Source organism: Lucilia cuprina, chromosome 3 (genome assembly GCF_022045245.1).
Source record: "Lucilia cuprina isolate Lc7/37 chromosome 3, ASM2204524v1, whole genome shotgun sequence".
Taxonomy (NCBI): Eukaryota; Metazoa; Arthropoda; class Insecta; order Diptera; family Calliphoridae; genus Lucilia; species Lucilia cuprina.
The window spans coordinates 47,000,387-47,008,671 of NC_060951.1; positions in this window are offsets into that span (position 1 = coordinate 47,000,387).

The window sequence follows — 8,285 nt, forward strand, 5'->3', positions numbered from 1 at the left end:
CTATCTCTTCTAGTTTCCTAGATAAATGGACTTTTATGTTTTCACTCAAAAAATCGATTTTTGGTAAGGAATTCAAGTGATCACAGATTTTCACTGTTTTGGCTCTATATATTCTAGTTTCCAAGATAAATGGACTTTTATATTTTCACTAAAAAAATGGGTTTTTAGTATGGAATTCAAGTGATAACAGATATTCACTGTTTTGGCTATAACTCTTCTAGTTTTCTAGATAAATTGACTTTTATGTTTTCACTCAAAAAATCGGTTTTTGGTGGGAAACTTAAGTGATCACACATTTTTGTTGTTTTGGCTCTATCACTTCTAGTTTCCAAGATGAATGGACTTTTATGTATTCACTCAAAAAATGGCTTTTGGTAGGGAATTCAAGTGATCACAGATTTTTACTGTTTTGGCTCTATCTCTTCTAGTTTCCAAGATGTTTTCGCTCAAAAAATGGATTTTTGGCATGGAATTAAACTGATCACAGTTTTAGCTCTATCTCTTCTAGTTTCCTAGATAAATGGTCTTTTGTGTTTTCACTCAAAAAATGGGTTTTTGGTATGGAATTCAACAGGTTTAGCTCTATCTCTTCTAGTTTCCTAGATAAATGGACTTTAATGTTTTCGCTTCAAAAATCGATTTTTAGTAAGGAATTCAAGTGATCACAGATTTTCACTGTTTTGGCTCTAGAAGAGATTCTAGTTTCCAAGATAAATGGACTTTTATATTTTCACTGAAAAATAGGTTTCTGGTGGGAAATTTAAGTGATCACAGAATTTTACTGTTTAGGCTCTATCTCTTCTAGTTTCCAAGATAAATGGACTTTTATATTTTCACTCAAAAAATGGGTTTTTGGTATGGAATTCAAGTGATCACAGATTTTCACTGTGTTGGCTCTATCTCTTCTAGTTTCCAAAATAAATGGACTTTTATATTTTCACTCAAAAAATGGGTTTTTAGTATGAAATTCAAGTGATCACAGATTTTTAACTGTTTTGGCTCTATTTCTTCTAGTTTCCAAGATAAATGGACTTTTATATTTTCACTCAAAAAATGGGTTTTTAGTATGAAATTCAAGTGATCACAGATTTTTAACTGTTTTGGCTCTATCTCTTCTAGTTTCCAAGATAAATGGACTTTTATGGTTCCACTCAAAAACTCGAAATTTGGTGGGAAACTTAAGTGATCACAGATTTTCGCTGTTTTGGCTATATCTCTTCTAGTTTTCTAGATAAATGGACTTTTATGTTTTCACTCAAAAAATCGATTTTTGGTAAGGAATTCAAGTGATCACAGATTTTCACTGTTTTGGCCCTATCTCAAGTGAATTCAAGTGATCACAGATTTTTACTGTTTTGGCTCTATCTCTTCTAGTTTCCAAGATAAATGGACTTTTATGTTTTCACTCAAAAAATTCGAAATTTGGTACGAAATTTAAATGATCACAGATTTAACTGTTTTGGCTCTATCTCTTCCAGTTTCCTAGATAAATGGAATTTTATGTTTTCAGATTTTAACAGATTTTAACTGTTTTCGCTCTATCTCTTCTAGTTTCCTAGATAAATTGACTTTTATGTTTTCACTCAAAAAATCGATTTTTGGAAAGGAATTCAAGTGATCACAGATTTTCACTGTTTTGGCTCTATCTCTTCTAGTTTCCTAGATAAATGGACTTTTATGTTTTCACTCAAAAAATCGATTTTTGGTAAGGAATTCAAGTGATCACAGATTTTAACTGTTTTGGCCTATCTCTTCTTGTTTCCTAGATAAATGGACTTTTATGTTTACACTCAATAAATAGATTTTTGGTAAGGAATTCAAGTGATCACAGATTTCCAATGTTTTGGCCCTATCTCTTCTAGTTTCCAAGATAAATGGACTTTTATGTTTTCACTCAAAAAATTGATTTTTGGTGAGAAATTTAAGTGATCAAGATTTTCACTGTTTTGGCTCTATCTCTTCTAGTTTCCAAGATAAATGGACTTTTATGTTTTCACTCAAAAACTCGAAATTTGATGGTAAACTTAAGTGATCACAGATTTTAACTGTTTTGGCTCTATCTCTTCTAGTTTCCTAGATAAATGGACTTTTATGTTTTCACTCAAAAAATCGACTTTTGGTGGGAAATTTAAGTGATCACAGATTTCCACTGTTTTGGCTCTATCTCTTCTAGTTTCCTAGATAAATGGAATTTTATGTTTTCACTCAAAAAATCGACTTTTGGTGGGAAATTTAAGTGATCACAGATTTTCACTGTTTTGGCTCTATCTCTTCTAGTTTCGTATATAAATGGACTTTTGTGTTTTCACTCAAAAAATCGATTTTTGGTGAGAAATTGAAGTGGTCACAGATTTCCACTGTTTTGGCTCTATCTCTTCTAGTTTCCTAGATAAATGGACTTTTATGTTTTCACTCAAAAAAATCGAAATTTGGTGGGAAAGTTAAGTGATCACAGATTTCCAATGTTTTGGCTCTATCTCTTCTAGTTTCCTAGATAAATGGACTTTTATGTTTTCACTCAAAAAATCGGTTTTTAGTATGAAATTCAAGCGATCACAGATTTTCACTGTTTTGGCTCTATCTCTTGTAGTTTCCACGATACATGGACTTTTATGATATCACTCAAAAAATCGACTTTTGGTGGGAAATTTAAGTGATCACAGATTTTCACTGTTTTGGCTCTATCTCTTCTAGTTTCCTAGATAAATGGACTTTTGTGTTTTCACTCAAAAAATCGATTTTTGGTGAGAAAGTTAAGTGGTCACAGATTTCCACTGTTTTGGCACTATCTGAAAATGGGTTTTTAGTATGGAATTCAAGTGATCACAGATTTTCACTGTTTTGGCTCTATCTCTTCTAGTTTCCAAGATAAATGGACTTTTGTGTTTTCACTCAAAAAATCGATTTTTGGTGAGAAATTGAAGTGGTCACAGATTTCCACTGTTTTGGCTCTATCTCTTCTAGTTTCTTAGATAAATGGACTTTTATGATTTCACTCAAAAAATCGAAATTTGATGGGAAACTTAAGTGATCACAGATTTTCGCTGTTTTGGCTCTATCTCTTCTAGTTTCTTAGATAAATAGACTTTTATGTTTTCACTCAAAAAATCGATTTTTGGTAAGGAATTCAAGTGATAACAGATATTCACTGTTTTGGCTATATCTCTTCTAGTTTTCTAGATAAATGGACTTTTATGTTTTCACTCAAAAAATGGATTTTTGGTAAGGAATACAAGTGATCACAGATTTTCACTGTTTTGGCTCTATCTCTTCTAGTTTCCTAGATAAATGGACTTTTATGTTTTCACTCAAAAAATCGATTTTTGATAAGGAATCACAGATCACAGATTTTAACTGTTTTGGCTCTATCTCTTCTTGTTTCCTAGATAAATGGACTTTTATGTTTACACTCAATAAATCGATTTTTGGTAAGGAATTCAAGTGAACACAGATTTTTACTGTTTTGGCTCTATCTCTTCTAGTTTCCAAGATAAATGGACTTTTATGATTTCACTCAAAAAATTGATTTTTGGTGAGAAATTTAAGTGATCACAGATTTTCACTGTTTTGGCTCTATCTCTTCTAGTTTCCTAGATAAATGGACTTTTACGTTTTCACTCAAAAAATCGATTTTTGGTAAGGAATTTAAGTGACACAGATTTTCACTGTTTTGGCTCTATCTCTTCTAGTTTCCAAGATAAATGAACTTTTGTGTTTTCACTCACAGATTTTTACTGTTTTGGCTATATTTCTTCTAGTTTCCAAGATAAATGGACTTTTATGTTTTCACTCAGGTAAATGGACTTTTATGTTTTCACTCAAAAAATCGATTTTTGGTAAGGAATTCAAGTGATCACAGATTTTCACAGTTTTGGCTCTATCTCTTCTAGTTTCCAAGATAAATGGACTTTTATGTTTTCACTCAAAAAATCGATTTTTGGTAAGGAATTCAAGTGATCACAGATTTTCACTGTTTTGGCTCTATCTCTTCTAGTTTCCAAGATAAATGGACTTTTATATTTTCACACAAAAAATGGGTTTTTAGTATGAAATTCAAGTGATCACAGATTTTCAGTGTTTTGGCTCTATCTCTTCTAGTTTTCAAGATAAATAGACTTTTATGTTTTCACTCAAAAAATCGATTTTTGGTGAGAAATTTAAGTGATCACAGATTTTCACTGTTTTGGCTCTATCTCTTCTAGTTTTCAAGATAAATAGACTTTTATGTTTTCACTCAAAAAATCGACTTTTGGTGGGAAATTTAAGTGATCACAGATTTCCAATGTTTTGGCTCTATCTCTTCTAGTTTCCAAGATAAATGGACTTTTATGTTTTCACTAAGGTAAATGGACTTTTATGTTTTCACTCAAAAAATCGATTTTTGGTAAGGAATTCAAGTGATCACAGATTTTCACAGTTTTGGCTCTATCTCTTCTAGTTTCCAAGATAAATGGACTTTTATGTTTTCACTCAAAAACTCGATTTTTGGTAAGGAATTCAAGTGATCACAGATTTTCACTGTTTTGGCTCTATCTCTTCTAGTTTCCTAGATAAATGGACTTTTATGTTTTCACTCAAAAAATCCCAAATTTGGTGGGAAATTTAAGTGATCACAGATTTTCGCTATCTCTTCTAGTTTCCTAGATAAATGGACTTTTATGTTTTCACTCAAAAAATCGATTTTTGGTGGGAAATTTAAGTGATCACAGATTTTCACTGTTTTGGCTCTATCTCTTCTAGTTTCCAAGATAAATGGACTTTTATATTTTCACTCAAAAAATGGGTTTTTAGTATGAAATTCAAGTGATCACAGATTTTCACTGTTTTGGCTCTATCTCTTCTAGTTTCCTAGATAAATGGACTTTTATGTTTTCACTCAAAAAATCGACTTTTGGTGGGAAATTTAAGTGATCACAGATTTCCACTGTTTTGGCTCTATCTCTTCTAGTTTCCTAGATAAATGGACTTTTATGTTTTCACTCAAAAAATCGACTTTTGGTGAGAAATTTAAGTGATCACAGATTTTCACTGTTTTGGCTCTATCTCTTCTAGTTTCCTAGATAAATGGACTTTTATGTTTTCACTCAAAAAATTCGAAATTTGGTGGGAAACTTAAGTGATCACAGATTTTCGCTGTTTTGGCTCTATCTCTTCTAGTTTCCTAGATAAATGGACTTTTATGTTTTCATTCAAAAAATCGATTTTTGGTGAGAAATTTAAGTGATCACAGATTTTAACTGTTTTGCTGTTTCCTAATAAAAATCGATTTCTTGAGTAAAAACATAAAAGTCCATTTATCTTGGAAACTAGAAGAGATAGAGCCAAAATAAGGATAATCTGTGATCACTTCTATTTCCTAATGAAAATCGATTTTTTGAGTGAAAACACAAAAGTCCATTTATCTTGGAAACTAGGAGAGATAGAGCCAAAATAAAGGTAATCTGTGATTGCTTCTATTTCCTAATGAAAATCGATTTTTTTGAGTGAAAATATAAATGTTTATTTATCTTGAAAACTAGAAGAGATAGAGCCAAAATAATGATAATCTGTGATCACTTCTACTTCCTAATGAAAATCGATTTTTCGAGTGAAAACACAAAAGTCCATTTATCTTGGAAACTAGAAGAGATAGAGCCAAAATAAATATAATCTGTGATCACTTCTATTTCCCATCAAAAATCGATTTTTTGAGTAAAAACATAAATGTTTATTTATCTTGGAAACTAGAAGAGATAGAGCCAAAATAATGATATTCTGTGATCACTTCTACTTCCTTATGAAAATCGATTTTTTGAGTGAAAACATAAAAGTCCATTTATCTAGGAAACTAGAAGAGATAGAGCCAAAACAGCGAAAATCTGTGATCACTTAAGTTTCCCACCAAATTTCGAATTTTTTGAGTGAAAACATAAAAGTCCATTTATCTTGGAAACTAGAAGAGATAGAGCCAAAATAGTTAAAATCTGTGATCACTTGAATTCCTTACCAAAAATAGATTTTTTGAGTGAAAACATAAAAGGCCATTTATATTGGAAACTAGAAGAGATAGAACCAAAACAGTAAAAATCTATGATCACTTAAATTTCTCACCAAAAATCGATTTTTTGAGTGAAAACATAAAAGTCCATTTATCTAGGAAACTAGAAGAGATAGAGCCAAAACAGTGAAAATCTGTGATCACTTGAATTCCTTACCAAAAATCGATTTTTTGAGTGAAAACATAAAAGTCCATTTATTATTCAAATATCAATATGGTATATATTTGTATGAAAGCTTTAAGCTTAAACTTGTTCGCCATTACAATAAAACTTCTAAAGATTTATTTTTTTTTTTAATTTATTTATATTTTTGGTAAATTTATTTTCATATGTATATAGTTTATGTATTATATCATTATTATTTATGTATGTATATAATGTATTAAATATATGGTAACTTTATATTATTTATTTTTATTTTGTATTTATTATTTTAATATTTTACATGAAATGCTAAACATAATTCATACCAAAAATGTTCTATTTATTGCATTTAATTATAAATATTTGATTAGTTTTCAAATATTTATTTATTTTAGGGGAGATTCGTAAAAATGTGTTTCTATTTAAAAGGGAAATTTTATTATTACATAAAATTATAAAAAAGATTTATGCAATAATTTAAAAGTGTTTAAAGAAAAAAAAACTAGATTCAGACATTTAAATAATTATATATTTTTTGGAATGAAATAAGTTAGACTGCAAGAAATCGAGTGAGTGTGTGTGTGTCTGTCTGTTACTTGAAATACATACTTAAAATTTAAAATATATAGATATAAATACATACAATTAAATATATATTTTGTGTGAAATATATATTTTTTTATTAAGTTATATATAATAAATATATATGTATAGTATATATATAGTATAGTACAGGCATATATGGTTAGAAATGAAATGCTGTTAGCTTTTTAAATATTTTCATATTTCTGTTTATTTAATATCATTGTGTTTTAAAGGATTCAATTTTAGGTTTTATTTGATTTTTGTTTTGATAATGAAGGACTTTCTGTATACATTGAGTGTGTGGAGCGATTAGGTATTTCTTTTTTGTTTTTCTTGGAGTTTATTTTGTACTTGTATTTTTTATTTTAATTTTTTTGGTTTTAATACATAAAATCTTTTTTTATTTAAGTTATTTTTTATTTAAGATTATACAAGGTGTAAAAATAGCTTCCAATTTTAGTTGTTGTTGAAATCTGGGTGTAATTATTTTTTTTGTTTCTATCAGCGTTTTTTCTATTATAAGAATAGATTTTTATCTGTTACATTTTTAAATTTTTTATTTACTACATTTTAATTTTATTTATTACACTTACAAATATTTGATTTTTATTTTAAATTTATTTTTTATAATTTACATTATCAGTTTTATATTATCTCATATTTTTATTTCGTTTTATTATAACTTGGCACAATTTATTATAAAATTTTGATGTGTATTTTACATTTATTTTTCTTTTTTAACTTAAAATTTGAAAATTAACAACTAAAAATTACATAAATTAAATTTATATAAAAGGAACAAAATATAATTGAAACAACTATTTATTTTCTAAATTATTTTTGGTTTCCACTTAAATGTGTTCTTATTTGTATTTTCACAAAAGAATGTTTTAATTTGTTGACTAGTGTATCATTTTAAAATTACTTGCTAATGGAAATGAAAACGTTGCGTCAAAGTGCTTCAGTGCAAAAGAAGAAAGTATTTTTATAAAAATTTATTGAAAATGAAATGACTTGAAACTGAACTTTAACTGAACTAGAACTGAACTAGAACTGAATTAGAATTGAACTAGAACTGAACTAGAACTGAACTAGAACTGAACTAGAACTGAACTAGAACTGAACTAGAACTGAACTAGAACTGAACTAGAACTGAACTAGAACTGAACTAGAACTGAACTAGAACTGAACTAGAACTGAACTAGAACTGAACTAGAACTGAACTAGAACTGAACTAGAACTGAACTAGAACTGAACTAGAACTGAACTAGAACTAGAACTGAACTAGAACTGAACTAGAACTGAACTAAACTAGAACTGAACTAGAACTGAACTAGAACCGAACTAGAACTGAACTAGAACTGAACAGGAACCGAACTAGAACTGAACTAGAACTGAACTAGAACTGAAGTAGAACTGAACTAGAACTGAACTAGAACTGAACTAGAACTCAACTAGAACTCAACTAGAACTGAACTAGAACTGAACTAGAACTGAACTAGAACTGAACTAGAACTG